The 16365-nt window shown below is 37.9% G+C and overlaps 1 pseudogene; it reads right to left on the bottom strand.

The window, feature by feature from the left end:
* Positions 1 to 6291: 6291 nt before the first annotated feature.
* On the bottom strand, positions 6292 to 14582 carry LOC138922549 (large ribosomal subunit protein uL15m-like; annotated as a pseudogene).
* Between the last annotated feature and the right edge of the window lie 1783 nt (positions 14583 to 16365).

Here is a 16365-nt window from a genome sequence, read left to right as displayed (position 1 = left end):
CTCTTCCAAATGTCATTTCAGTTAAGATAGAGGATTCAAACTTTATTAGCTTTTTAAATACATATTTTGCATCTCATTTGTGAATGGGTTTCTCCTCTAATTCAGCAAAAATATGTTTTAGTTTTCAGAACCTTGCTGTACTCACCTTACAAGGCTTGAACAGCTGTATAATGAGCATCTTATTACATTTAAATGATAAAGACAAACTCAAGTTGCTCTGTAGTCAACATATTCCACATAATAGCCAAATTCCCAAAGAAAATGTAAACTATTGTAAAATATTGAAATAGTCAACAGCATGAGGAACTGTGGTAGAAGCCTTTACTCCAATGAAAAAAAGGACATGCGCTGCACCTGACGTATTTTGTGACACTGTTGTGTCACAACGGTGCAGGATGAATCAGCACAGTGGAGAGTGGTCATCTTGCTACATCTGTTCTAAATAACTTAATACAGATGTGACTGCAAACCACAAAAATCAGTGCCATTCAGCCAAATTTAGTCATACCCTAAGTCAGCTTTGTCGTTCTCAAGCCTTCTGATACGAGAGAATATGGGATGTAGGGAAAGTTGAGAGTTGGAGACAGGAGTCAGTTGCATTTAAAACTATTTCAACGTTACAAAAAAATCTCTGACCAGGTGAACAAACTGCTGGATTTTATCCCAAGGCCCTTAAGGAGTGCAAGCAAGTGTAGGAACCCTGATGGCTGAGCTTCATTAGCTTGATGGAAAATGCTTAAGATCATAGCTTTTATGGATTAATCTAGGATCAGAGTGGCAGCCGCTAAAGGGAATAGTTCCAAATTTGCTTGAAGCAGAGGACCGTCTCTGGACCTCACTGTCACATAGCTGCAACTGGCTGAAGGATCAATAATACAGATGATGATCCCTGGGAGTAAAGACCACACCCTCCCCCAGGCTTTCATATGATTCCTGAAACAGGGTTTTATCTTCTCTCTCTCTTACTTTCGTGATATTTTAACAATTTTAATAACTGTCATTCATTTAAGAATGTCTAAAGTTAGTTATGATTAGTCTCCTCCCAAGATATACAAGATGACGCATATAATTTATAGGTATTCACTTTGGTTCTTTTCCAAATCTGCCTGGTCCTTACTGAAAGAGTTTTTCTTTTTCTTATTTTCAATTCCTTCTTTTATCTGTTTAATCACTTACACATATTTTATAGTTTATTGATTTGTTTAGTGCTAGCTGTTGCTGCAAAAACGCAATCAGTCTCTGTGCCATGTATTCCTTGCAAACAGAAATCAGATCAACAGGTATTTGGGGCTGAGTGGTCTTCCTTGTGCCTATTTGAGTATACATCTTGGATCCTCCTCCTCCAAACCCATACTGTTCTCTCCATTCTGCAAGGTTGAGAATGGAGGATTGTATTTTGGAAGTTTCTATCAAGTAGGCCTGAAAGTGACACATTCCATAGGCCAGAACTTGGTCATATGGCCATAGCCAACCATAAGGGAAACTTGGAGATGTAATGACTCCATCTCTGAATCCGAGAGGAAGATGAAATACATTGAGAGAACAGCTAGCCAGTCTACACCACATAGTCTCCGTCCAATAATTCTATTCTGCTTTTCTTGACAGATTAGTGATGCGATTTGTTTCTGTCTGCTGCTGACATCATGATAGCTTGCTTCCTCTTGTATTTTGTTATTTTAGATTCAAAGTTTCCATTTGGTGCGACTTTATCTCAGAAATCCTGTGTCGTCTGAGTTCCCAGACCTCATAAGTAAAGCAATACAAATATGAGCACAAAAATCCATGTGAATGGAAGCATGTGGTCATAAAATGTTAGGGGGAAAATTTTTTTTCTACCCTTCCCACAGCCAGAACTGAAGCAGACAATATTTCTTTTCATTTCCTATTGAAGGTGGGCATTTTCTTTTGGTCCACATTTACACGGAGAGCAGAGATCCTTTGCAAGTCCCGGCTTCATGCTCAAATCTGTTGCTCAAATTCCCACATCCTATGTGACCATTAGCACTCAAGCCCTTTGATCACCACTATCAACAATTGCCACAAGCACGGCTGAAGCATCGGTGCTCCCTTTCAGCCCTAGTGTAGAACTTACACGTTGTCTTGTGGACGACTATCAGCCAAGCCTTCGGTCACCACTATACAGACGTGCCTCCTGGCACAGCAGCTGTGTCAGCTCTCACTTTCCACTCCAGCTGTCCATTCACTCTTTGTTTTTGGAGCCGAGGTGTTACACTTTCAATCATGAGCATTTCAGTATACCTTTACAATGGTGTTTGCAATATTCTAAGTGCTTTTGTCATGAGAGAATTTTCAAAGTCCCTTCTCTTCTATATTCCTGAAACAGAGTTTTATCTTCTCTCTCTGACTTTTGTGATATTTTAACAATTTTAATAACCGTAATTCATTTAAGAATGTCTAAAGTGAGTTATGATTAGTCTCCTCCCAAGATATACAAGATGCTTATTATCTGTTACTTCCAGTTACTCCACTGCCTCCTGTCTTACACACTTTTCTTTTCCATAATTTTTTATATCTCCAGAACTTGGGTAAACCTTAATTGGACTTACCCATGTATCTAACAGATTCTTCGATCCCCATTGGATCTAGTATCCTATTCCTTCCTAGTGTGGAGACTTCCCTCCTCCTAAATGACACCCTTTGTAAGTTCTTTTATGAATGTCTATAAGTGGTAGACACCTCCTGCCTCGTGGTTTCTCTAGAAAATGTCTATTTCATGCCTACGCTTAATGGTAGTTTACCTGGGCTTGGAATTCTAGAATGATAGTTAATTTTTCTGAGCACCATGAATATATAATATTATCTTTCGACATTTTATTGATGTTAACTTTAACGTCAAGCTTACTGTTTTTTGTAGTTATCCTGTCTTTTTTCCCCAGGCTGCTTGTAAGATCTGACTCTGAAATTTCCTTTAGAATATTTCTAGGTATAGATTTATTGTTACTTATCCTTTTGGGGGGTAATTATACTTCTGGGATCTAACGATTTAAGATAAGTCTGGAATATTTTCAATCATTTTCACATCATATATTGCCTCTTTCCTTTCCTCAAAGACATTCCATTAGATATGTTAGACCATACAGTTTTATCCCACAAGCTCATTAAACCTTACATATTTGTTTTTCACTCTAATCTGCATTCCCTTTAGTCCTTTCTTCTGGTTAACTAATTCTGTCTTCAGTTGTATCTAAACTGTTATTTTACCCGTGTAAGGTGTTTTAAATTTTAATAAAACTTTTGTTTATAAAATTCTACTTTTTTATACCTACCCCTTCGTGGTATCTTATTTTTCAGATTTTAAGATTGTGTCTTAATCATTTAAAATATGCTTTTTATAATTTATCATACCACTTTTATAAATTCTTAGCATTCTAAACCTACTTTCAGTTGATATTAATTACATTCAATCATGTTAGGTTTTTTCATAATGGGCCTTATAACTTGGCATCTTTAGCTCATAATTTGTCATGCTTTATCTATGGAAATACCGTGCAGCTTGTCAGAGTACAGAACCAAGAAACCAGAAGTCAAAGCCAAGCACCATGGGGAAAGCAAAACAAAAGCAAGAAAAAAACCCTCCAGAGAGTAGGGCTGAGCCTACATCAGAGAACTGCCAGCATGCACCTGGGTGTACCTCAGAATTGCTGTGGATACACAGCATATGTATCCGACACTGTATCACTGTTACATAACAAATTTTTTTTTTTGCCATCTTTTTAAGTGGGTATATCAGTAGCAGTTATCCAATGCCTGTATCCCCACAGATGTGTATGTTTGGAAGAGGGGTGTGGCTAGAGGGGGCAGAAAACTTACCTCTTTGCTTCACAGGTCTTCATATCAAGGGTGACTGTATCTGAAGAACTTAATCTGGCCTGGATCTGATTTAGATTATGAGATCCTGGGCCTTGAACCGGACCCAAATGCTGTAATGAAATCAAATTTTTGAGGGGTCTTGGGAGAAGGTAAGTATGTTTTGCAAGTGAGAGGAATTTAAATAATTTGTAGCCCAAATGCAGACTGTGGTGTTTTTAAAATATGTCCATAAATCCTTTAACACTCTTCTCATTGAGGGCAGTTTCCGTGTCCCCTTCCTTCAAATCTCAGCTGATATAAGTAACTCACTTTTAACAAATAGAATATAGCAGATGTGATGCTGCAGGACTCCTGAAGCTATGTCATGAAAGGCAATGTTGATTCTGACTTGTTTGCAAAGACGCTTGCTTTTGGAACCTTGGGGCCACCATGCAGTGGAAATCCCAAGTCACACGGAGAGGCCAAATGCTGGTGCTCCTGTGAACCCTCACTGAGGACCCAGACTACAGCCAAAATCAACTCACAGACATGTGAAGACTCCTCTGATTGATTCCAGCCACCAGCCACGGAGTCACCCTGACCTGTCAAGTCTTCACGAGCCTGTGCCCCAGACACCATGCAACATGTAGAAGCTTCCTCCTATGCTTTTCCTGAATTCTAAACCCACAGAACCCATAAGTATATGGAAAGGTGGTTTTCAGCCAGTAGTTTTGTAAGAATTTGTTATCTAACAATAGAAACCCCAATATAGGATTTGTAAATTTATATTTATACTAGAAGCTAAAACTTCATAATGCTTTATCTTGAAACTGTTGTGTAGCCTGGGTGTAGAGTTTCTCTTGCTACGGAAATGCAATTAATTTAGAATATACTTTTATATTTATTTTTCGGCTAGACTTTTCCTAGGTACAGTTGTGGTGGACACTGAAGCCACACCAACTGGATGGCACACATTTAGTGACAAATTCTTAGAGGAATCCCAGCTGGAGTCCAAGAAAAAAACAAAGACTTGTCTGTCAACTCCCTGTGTTTGTGGGTTTCTATTTCAGCCAAGTTTTTCATTGAGGGTTAGTTTTACTGTAGGGGTTTCATTGTGAAACACGGATCCTTCAGGGTCCCAGTACAGAGTTCCTCTTCCAGTAGGGATAGTAAAACCCAATCCTCTAGGTTCTAGAGAAGCTCCCCACCCATCCTCCCATACCCATCAACTTAGGGAAGCGGTACACCAGCCTCAGCACTGGATGCTCATTGAGCTTGTTCTGAACTCCTCCTCCTTTGTGGAAAACGAGGCATTGTGCTTTCCTTTATATGACCTCAATTTTGCAGGTACAAGAATGCTTGATATAATTTGTCTTGCATATCCAGGCGTTTACAGTGGAAGGTTTTTCAGATTAGCTACTCATGCACAGTGCCATGCCTTATTTTATTTTTTGTTATGAACAAAAAATGGTGCCTTTAGAAAACATAAATAAGCATTTTCAATGTTTTTTACTATGTATTTGTTCAAATAATGATAAATGTTTTTATTTTACCAAAATGAAGTAATATCAGACACAGTGTCTTCTAACTCTTTTTACTTAAAGATACTTCATGGCTATATTATCCATGTTATTAAACACAACATTTATTAAATACTCATAACTTTTATTGCCTCTATTTTGTACTATTGGATTACTTCAAATATTTTCTGTTAGTCTTCTAATATTGGCTGGTTATGTTTCAAATATTTCAAAATTAAAAGCAGATTTGTGATGATTATCTAAATATTTTCTGATGTGTGGTCTATGTTTTGGCTTATGGTACCTGCTTGATTTCTCTCCAAGGGGAGGTGGTTTTGTATTTTAATTAGGCATGCATCTTCATTATGCACATCAATTCATATAGAACTATTTTAACCCACCACCGAACTTGATTGTCACGGTAGCTGTGCTGCTTTAGTCAACTGGAAACAGAGCAGCTAAATCCCAGATACTCTGGAGTTGGACTGTCCAACACAGTAGCCATTAGCCACATGTGGCTATTGAACACTTGAAATGCAGATAGTCTGAATTGAGATATGCTGTAAAAGCCAGATTTTGAAAACTTAGTACAAAAAAAGAAGATCAAATATCTCATTACTAAGTGTACACTACGTACATATTGAAATGACAATACTTGGAAATACTGGCTTAAGTAAAACAAATCATTAAAATTAATTTCACCCGTTTAGTCTTACTTCTATTTTTAGTGCTTAGGGGACTGCTGAAGGGCCAGATGGTGAATGGGAAGTTCCTTTTGATAGCGAAAGTACACAACTTTATTCCAAGTGGAGACAAAGGTTGGGGTTACAAGCTGAACAGGTGAAATCCAGTCACATTCGTCTCTCCATCTGACGTTGGGAATGGATCCAGAGAATGGAGATGATGGTTTCACCCAAGTATTTTCGCAATTAGGAGCTCCTTTATGAAATAAATGCATATCTAGCCAGGAAAATAGTCCATTTTTATTCTGGTCTCACGGATATGTACAGGAGAAGAAATTAATAGTAAAATGGTGTGTTCATACATTGTTGTAGACTTTCAAAATACATTTTTAAAAGAACAATTTAATGAAACACATTTATAGCACTTTTTCCATTCTTGAAACTTCCAAAAGTGACTTTTTTCAGATTGAAAACAAAAATGAATTTGCCTCAACTTTTGTTATACTGTTACTAATGAGCTCAGAGTGAAAATTATGTCTTAAAAACATAATAATAATATCTTAAACATAATAATGATAATCTTGAACATAATAAAGATACTATTAAACAGTTGTCTTAAATTTACCAAATAAATAGATGTGCTATTATAAGATAATACTATTCCTGTTGTTTCTCTATCTCTTTCAGGATCATATATGTAACTTCAAAATTAAATCGCCCCTTTTAATTTTCTCTTTTCCACGGCCCAATATTGTCTCACAGAACACAATGTGTTATTATCATCTACCCTAAGTCTATCCTATTGCGTTAGTAAGAAAAACCAACTTAATAGCAGCAGCAACGGATCAACGAGTATATAAAAGCTACGGTGCCTGGCAGCACATTGTTAAACCCTCTGTCATGTGCATTATGGGTACATCAGCCCTTTATGTTCTCACAGAAACATCTTTATATCTACAAGTTTTTGCTACAACTATTTACTTCTGTTTTCTAGCGTAGTACCATTCAAACTGCAATACCTGTTTTCATTACATTTTCCAGAATGCCTAGGTACGGTTTTTGAAAGCACATTTTAAAAAATGTACATTGAAAACTTCTATTATGATCTTTTTTTGAAGTAGTGCACCTTTTCTAAAGTATTTTTAATTATTTTATATTTATAAAAATATATTTTGTAAATATCAAGTACCCTATAAAATATATGTATATTATGTTATTTAAATAGAACCTAGAATACTTGACATTCAACAAATATATACTGAATGAATAACTTTTTTGATGACGTTGGCAGTCCTTAGTGGTTGGCTAATCAATTTCCATCCCCAAGGATGTTCTGCCTCTCCCATCTACCAACTGTAGAGGCAGGCATAGTTAAGTCTCAGTGCGTCAGCCTCATTGCCCTTAGAGGGAATCAAATGACACAGCTATGGATAATAAGATGTATATGAAAGTCTGCAAGGGGTGGTCATGAGAAAACTTTTGCTTCCTTATGAACAGGGCAGCTATAGCTTGAACCATTCTCCCCGCTTCTTCCTGCCCTTTAAGGTTATTCTTACTGGAGCCATGGTGATCATCTTAGGGTCTTGGGGAGAGGCCATGAGAATTGCAGATACAGAAACTGCAAGATTATTGAACTGCTATGGCTATTACCGTCACTACCAATTCTTCTTAGGTGATAAAAAATAAGAAAAAAACTAATTTGTTTAAGCCATTGCTAGGCAGACTTTCCTTGATAATGACTATGATAAGAAATAATACAATGACCAAGATGAAAGTATTATTGAGAGCCAGGTCGTAGACATCACTCAAACACAGTGACCGCACCAATTCTTTGTTTTATCGCATGGCCTCCTTTTCCAGTCCTCTTTTCCAACTCTGCTTTCTTGGAAGGGAATTCATGAGCTGTAATACTTGAGGACATTCTCCTCTGTAGGTTTCAGGATTTTCTTATCTGCCATATTCACCACCCGTCCAGGAGCAAGACCAAAGAAAATCTGCCTTGGGTCCTTTCGAGTAGTAACTTTGAAGAGTTCATCTTTAGTAACGTCAGGTAAAATATAACCATACTTCTGGGCGAGTTCAAGTCTTGCTTCAGGAAATTTGGCCGGATCCGCCAGGTCACCACGATTCTTTGCATCAGTATAATACGGCACCAGTGCTTCAGGTGCAAGCATTCGTTTTGGAATGGGTTGTCCACGCAGAAAGAATGGAACAGGTTTGCATAGAATTTCTAAAACAATTTTTAAATTAAAAAAAGAGAAAGGCAAATGTTGACTATTTTATTTACATGATGGTTTTCTTTTAATAATGGTATTTTATAATCATTAATTTTTAAATATGACCAAGATGAGAACTTAATTCCAAGAACTCTTTTAATTAAATAAGCTTGTTTTAAGTAAACAAATGGAAATGCTTAATTTTCAAAAGTTTGTATCTTGAAAGTCAGAGTTACTCCTGGGTTACCAACCATTAGTGAGTTTCTAGACATAGGTAACATTGTATTTAAGCCCTGTGTTCAAAAACAAAAACAAAACCTTTTTATGACCTACTGGCTGAGGTCTATCAGAGGACAGAGCCCCACCAGCCACAGCACTAATAAGAAATCCTGAAACAGAAAACAGAGGTGTCCAAACGGCAAGTCAAACAGCCATGAGGACTTTTACAATCCTCACATGCAGCCAGCATGAGACAAAGAGGGAGAGAAGAAAATGACTGCGGAGCAAGCTTACCCAGACTTCTGGGATCACAGAAGGCTGTAGTAACGACACCACCACTCTCTTCGATTGCAGCAATGGCTAGTTCCGAAGCCAACTGTACTTCAATATTAACTTTCGCCTTAAAGGTATCAGCACCCTGTAACACGTCAAAATAGTCTGTGAGTAGCTAGCTTGGCTAAAAGTAAATTAACTATGGCAAGCTTCCTTTTTACACTGTGTTTCCTCCTCCAAAATGCCCACAATGTAACAGCAATTCCTACTTCAAAGACTTCTGCTTCCAGGTCCTATCAAATAACATCAAATTCTTTTACATTTTCTAGGCCCCCTTCTTTTACCAATTTTCCTTCCCTGTGAGCAGAGATGACTATATTTTCACTTGATGTATTTCGTAGACACCAATATAAGCACCCATTCCCAGTACTTCGGTAATAGTTGGCTGTTTAACCCTCATAACAACCCTATGACAGGATTATTGCTAAACCAACTTCACAGATGGGGAAACTGAAGCACAGATAGGTTAAATACCTTGCCCAAAATCACAAAGCTAGGATTCTAACCCAGACAGTCCAGCCACAGTATGTGTTCTTAACCACAACATTATGCTGTAGGATACAGATCATGACTTATCTTCCTATCCCTTAACAAGCAAGAGGCCAAGAGAAGGTTAAAGAGGGGGACGAGTGGGCTAGAATCAGCGAAAGAATAAAATATCTGAGCTTTGGAGGGGTCACCCCCTCTAAGAAAAAAGGGAGCAAAGGACAACAGAAATTCACTTTGCATTCATTATTGACTTTACTACAGCCTCTAAACTGACAGAAAATAAGTTTACCTTTCCCTACCATGGTCAACACTGAAAAATGTAGTCCTGAACTTTTTTAAGTTCTACTTTTGATCACTTTAGTTAGGATGTGCTATATTTTAATTTCAAAACAGATTCTGACAAAAATAAAAAGATGGCATCATTACCATTCTTTTTGTAGTGATAAGAATTTTTTCCTATTTTGGTGTGGTTGAAACAAGCTGGCTCCCAATCAAGTTCCTTTTATTAATTATGAACCTTTAATATATTTAAAAAATATTCCATCAATTCTAAGATACACTTTTTCCATCTATGATACCGACCTGCATTTTAATAATTATGGTACGTTTGACTCAATAAAGTAAGGTCTTGCCATATTATTTGTGATTTTTTTTTTTTTTTCTGCTGAGGAAGATTCACCCTGAGCTAACATCTGTTGCCCGTCTTTCTCTATTTTGTCTGCGGGTTGCTGCCAGAGCATGGCCGTCGACGAGTGGTGTGGGTCTGTACCCAGGAACTGAACCCAGGCCACAGAAGGGGAGGGCGCCAAACTTAACCACTAGGCCACAGGGCCAGCCCCTATAATTTGTGATTTTTAATTACTATTCCATAGATTGCTTGACCACTCCCCATCCTTGGACATTGGGGTTAGTTGCAGTATTTTAAGTATTATAAAAGCATTTTTAGGAATGTCTTTCTATCAGTTAGGTTTATTTTGTTTTTCCTTGAAAACATGTCTTTCCAAATTGGTAATTTTATGCTGAAGGATCAGAAAGTCTTATTATCCACTATTTACTACAAATCTGAAATCAATTTACAGCGCTGTAAACGATGTGGAACTGTACTTACACAACCACTGCCCTGGTGTCGTTTTCAGGATTATTTTTGTTAGTTTAATAGACACATACCTGTGAGTTGCTGGGATGCGCAGTTTAACAGCTGAAGAGGTCACGGATTTTTCCATGTCAATTTACATGTGCATTCCCTTATACACCCAGAGTAGGATACTGAGACTTAATCGCATATTTGGTAATCTATCTTCAAATCATCTTATTTGAAAATCCTTTATCCGTAAGGTTTACTTTTTCAAAGGAATCTAAAAGGTTTTTCCATAAACATATGCCTCCCTCTAGTGGACACTAAGTTACTCACACAGTTACATTACTGACAACAAGGAGGAGGAGCAGTTAATTAACAACACGTTTATTTGCTTATGAAATGCCTGGCCAATGTCTATAAATAGAAAAGTCCTTTACTGCGATTAGAATTGGATTTGATCCCTTTCTTCCATAAATACTGAGTTATTATCATGAGCCAATATTTCCAATATTGCAAACATAGGAATGAATCACAGTACCTGCTCTCAAAGAACTTACATCACACTGAGGAAGACAGTGAAAAATAAATGCATTACTTAGTAATAAATGTCAGGTGTTCATATATTCAAAGAAAAAATACTTCGGGCAGAGTAATGCAGACAGAGTACGACTGTGGGGGAAGCGGGTGGGGGCTGAGTGTTCCTTTATAAAAGAAAATCAAAAAAGACCTTTCTGATATTATCAGATCTGAACAGAGAACCAAAGGGAGGGAGGGAACAAGCTGAACGGACACACGGGAGAAGAGCATTCCCGGACCATGGGAACAGAGGCCCCTCGACGTGATCATGCTGGCTTTCTAAAACCACAACTGAGTATAAACACAATCACCACTATGTAATGGTTATAACAATTCAAAAGGGATAAAAACAAAGGAGGCAGAGTATAGATTATATGAAAATCAGAAATAGCCTCCTATCTAACTCCAAAAATACTAATCCAGACTTACCTCCTCTACCAGCTGGACACCATAATCCCTTTTATATGGCTGGATGGTCACACCTCTCCCATTGACAAGCTGGGTTAAGTCAATAGGCTGAGTAGGATCAACTCGACCCAAATCAATAAGACACTGCAGCCTGTTGAGACTCAAAGGCTGATACCGGCGTCTGAAGCTACAAAACAAGAAAGTAACAGTTGGAAAACTCAACTCTCTTCCTCTTAAGTTCTCCACATCAACTTAAAAGTTTTGTTCTCTATTTTCCTCCAACAATTTAGATGGTAACAAAATAAGACCCTCCTGACTACAACAGAAACGTTATACTGCTTGATTTTTGGTAACGACACAAAACCAGTATTTCCTTTATTTTGCTAAAAATACTTTGCCTCTTAAGCATTTTACTTCACTCATTTACACAAATCAACAAACAAATTTGGGGAAAATTTAACCCACTATCTGAATTATGCATTAATGGAACTCAAAGTAACCATCGTAGTTGTCATTTATTGGGTAATCACAATGAGCCAGGTTTTTATATATATTATTGCTAAGCCTCTAAACAACCAGGAGAGCAGGCATCATTATCTCCATTTTGCAGGCTCAATGTCTGGGCTTTTTTCCCTGCTATTCCAAACTAATTGCACGACTAAAGATGCTTCAGAGGAACAGGGGCAAAAGTTTGCTTCAAAGTGACTATCAATTTCTACCAAGCTATTTTTTAGGTGATTCTCAGCGAAAAACAGGGCTTTCTACTTTAAAAAGCAGAACAACCTACCTATGTCCTTCATTAAACCCGTATTTTGGGATTTGTATGTAAAATGGAGTCTGGCCTCCCTCAAAGCCCAGTCGGGGCCGGGTTCCTCTCTGTCGTTCTCCTTTATCTGTCGCCTCTGCCACATCTTCTACCTCTTCTCCGCCCCCTCGGTCGTCTTTCCTAAAGGAAAGAACAAAGTTTTATGATCTACAGATGCCTTTTTATAAACTGTATCTCATCTTTTCGTTGTATATTTTTTGTTACACCATTTATTCATCCAACCAACCAGTACTAGCTAACACTACCTTGTGCCAAGCACTGTCCTAGCTGCTCTAGCGTCCAAACACTCTAAATCAGCATCTTTGCCTCTGAAGATGTACCTAATTCTTGCAACCAAAGTGCAAGCTGTGTTTCAAAGGCAAACTTCCAAGGATGGGATGGGGATAAGGGTTCTACAACAGGCTCGAACGGAAAAAAACCTAGAGTTAAACATCCACAACAAACAAAGCTTACATGATAGTTAAGAAATTCTATTTTGGAATTGTAAATATGTCATTGCTACCCATACATTATTTTATTTAAAGATTAATTTATAAAGAAAACATTTTTCTTAATTTACTTCCTGTCACTTCACGAAGGCAACGAACTGATTTTCAAAATTACAGTACGTCACCTAACAGCTTTTCTGGCTGTATTTAGTGATTTGAAGAGACATCTAACGGAATAAATCAATTCAACTCTTTCCCATGAAGCTATACTGGAAAAGTCCTTCATTTTAATTCCAATTTTGAACGGGACAATCATTTTGCAGTGCGACTTCGCTCCTACGCCCTAGCATAATTATGCTTTTAAGCATAAACCGTATTACGAGTTGACACCACGCGAGAAGATTTTCCTCTGCAGTTAAGGAGAACAGGGACTCAGAAACCCTACCTCCATCCCAATACCCTCTGGAGTAAGCAGTCCCCGGAAAGCGCGGGCAGTGCAGGGCCGCTTCCATCGCCCCGTGCGCCAGCGCTTGCCCGCAACGCCACCAGCCACTTACCAGTTTCCTGGAGCCCGGATTCGGCTTTAAGTTGGCCAGGCTAACCCGGGGCAGGGTCCGGAGCAGGTCCAGAGCCCTGGACCCACTGCCCTGCACCGAACCTGCCATGACCCCCCAGCAAGAGCCTCCAAGGGCACCGGGCCGCGTCGGAGCCCACGTGGTCTGGGGCGCTGCTTTACGGCTGCGGCCCCGCCCCTGTCGCAGTGCCGCGAGCGCGCCAGCGCCCTGGAATCCGGCAGCGGCTTCGGAAGCTTTAGAAGACTGACATGTCGGTGTTGCTCTGCCTTTTTTTTTTTTTGTAAATTCGCTGCGGATGTCTTCATGGTTTGAGAGATCGTGGCTTGAGCCCGGGCTTGAACGTCCGGTGTTCTCTTCCGCCACAGCAAACGCGCACTGCAAACGCTGCGGTCTGCGGTCCTCAAGAGGCAGCGTCTTCTCTGACCGCGCCGTGGAGAATGAGATAACCTGAGCGCAGAATTACTAATTTTGAATTTGGCTAATCAAACACAGTGAGATTAAACAATACTCAGAGTCCAGCTAGTAAAATGCCTGGCTAATACTAACCTGTGTAATGAAATTCAACCTACGCATTCCCATCAGTGTGCTTCTACGTGTACTGCATTGACCCACCGAGTCGCTGAGATACGAACTTCACTGAGCTGCTCGTGATGACAGGTGCCATAGGAGCGCTTGGCACGTGTCATCGCTGTGTTGTCAGCCTTATTCGATCAATAGCTTGTGGAGGTAGATGTTACTACCTTTTACGGACCGGGACGGTAAGGGTTGGCAAGGTCGGGTAGCTTGACCAAGGTCTCACAACAAGCGGCAGAGCCAGGACTCACACTTACACTGCCTCCTAGTAGAACAGTAGTGTTTCCTAGGATATAAAATTGAATATCTGCAGCATAGAACACATAACATTATTTTCAAGCTAAAAAATAGCTTCCCTATTTTTGTCTTAAGTGAATGTGGTATAGAAAACAAGGTTCCTTTCTTTTTCTTTCTCTTATTCTTTTTATATTTCACTTGTCTCGCTGGGGAGTTTTCTTTCTGGTTCCTCTTAGTGATCACAAATAGTGAAGGAGAGAAATTTTTGGAGGGGAGCTACTTCTATGTTTAATTAAACCCTTTTCAACTTATTTTAAAACAAGTATAAAATACTACAGAAAGAAAAATTTGCATTCATGCTTTATTTAAGCAATATTTATCAGCAAGACACTGAAACCTGTTACTGAAAAATATACGTGGATGAAGTCAAACAAGATCTCGCTCCCACGTTGTTTGAAATCGAGTAGGACAGACTTTCCCAAATTGAGTATTTTATAAAAGTTAAAAAAAAAAAGTACGTCTCTTGTGGACCTAATAATGCAAATTCAAGAAAAATACAGATATATGAGTTCTATAAAACAATGTGAAGATAAAGTCCAGACTCTATTTAGAAGTACAAAAGAAAATACTGAAAAAAAATAAGCTAGTTCCTGCCTTTAAGAGGTTTCACTTCAATATATTTCATAATCTTTTCTTTAGAATTTTCATACTTCTGAGAGGAAAATTACAAAATATGTTGCAAAATGTGCCCTCATCTACAGAAATATATACAATTTTTTTCTCTACCTAGAAAATCGTTTGCATTAAGTAATGAACTTTTGGATGAGTGTTAACACCAATAATGTTTCTCATGGAAAAAATGTGTATTGAATAAATGAGATACAGGAAATAAAAAACAATGTGCTGCATTTCTTGCAAGTAGATGCTCTTTGTTGTGTAGGTTATATAATGCTATTGGTGAACATCCGTTAATAATAGTGGAAATAATTGTTTGTAGTTAATTGTAGGCCGTTTGTTTATCCCATATCCAACATGTTGATGAAGCATATAAAACTGTCAAAATAATTTAATGAGTTTCATCTGTGTTTTAAGAATGTAGTTTAAGGTGTGTGGTGAATAAGTCATCAACCCTTACCTGAAGCCTATAGTTTTACATCATCATTATCACTGCATGATAATACTTACTAAGCACCCACCTGCTTGGGGTGTTGTGCTATACTCTGTTTAAATGATGTTAATGAGACCTTGCCATAAGAAAACATCTCAACAAGAGATTTAAAGTCCATCCTAATTCCAGTCCCAGTTGATAGTGACTACTGAATCATTACGTAAAAAGAATAAAACAAGCCCTGTAAAGATGGTGTAATTTGAAGTTCCTTGGGAAGGCCTCTTTCTCACACACTCCCAAATAATTTTCCCCTACCTATCCCAGTGCCTTAACAGTCTGCCAACAGAGATGAATTCTTTTGAGCTCATTATTTAGAGTTAAAATTCTCAAGGTGGGTAGAGAATGAGAGAGGGGGATGAAAATAAAAGGGGATAAATTTATCACATGAGGTACTTGGTATGAACCGTAATACTAATACACCGTGCAGTGAAGCATCTGATCAATTTAACCCTCTGTTTCTGAGATTAAAAAACAAAAACATGCATATAAAACTCTCCCATCTAATCTCCCTAAATGAGATCACACATTAAATAATATTTGGCAGGGATGGGAACAGGAGGAGGAAGGGAATTTCAGTTATTAGATTATTACTGATTTTTACCATGAGCCAAAACCAAATCATTTTTATTTTTTATTTATTTTTTAAATTTAAGTGCAAAAGCACTGAAGAGCTTTACTACAAATTACAACCTAGAAACACGTTAACTGAACAATTAAAATTCATACAATCAGATTTAGATATATAACAACACAAAGTAGGAACAGAATTACAGTACAACACAAGACAGATACATGAATTCATTAGAAAATATTGTAATAAATAATTCATGAATCATAGAGCAATTGATTTATGCATAAATATAACTAATTGCCTAACAATCAGTTTATATTAACAAAATCTGTCAAAATCAAGGCAGCCAGAGTTTTACTAAATTACTGTGACAATGGAAATACTGCAATTAAAAAACAAATACAAGTATTTGTACTGTAAACAACTAAAAAAATCAGTCTCACTAAAGTTAGTATACAATTTAATATAAAATTATCATTAGCTACCAGAAATGGTTTAAACAACTTTACTGAGCAGTAGTTTTCTAAAAACAGAGGCACCGTTTTTTCTTTTCCTTCTTTTTTTTTTAAAATATAAAATACTTGAGGAACATTCAAATAAGTAGAAAGCACATAATGGTTGCTTTCACCTTCATTAAAAGTCTGCTGAAACTGGA

Source organism: Equus caballus, unplaced genomic scaffold, assembly GCF_041296265.1.
Source record: "Equus caballus isolate H_3958 breed thoroughbred unplaced genomic scaffold, TB-T2T haplotype2-0001091, whole genome shotgun sequence".
NCBI classification, from domain to species: Eukaryota; Metazoa; Chordata; class Mammalia; order Perissodactyla; family Equidae; genus Equus; species Equus caballus.
The sequence above is the reverse complement of the archived record's forward strand: the minus strand, read 5'-3'. Positions and strand labels throughout refer to the sequence as shown.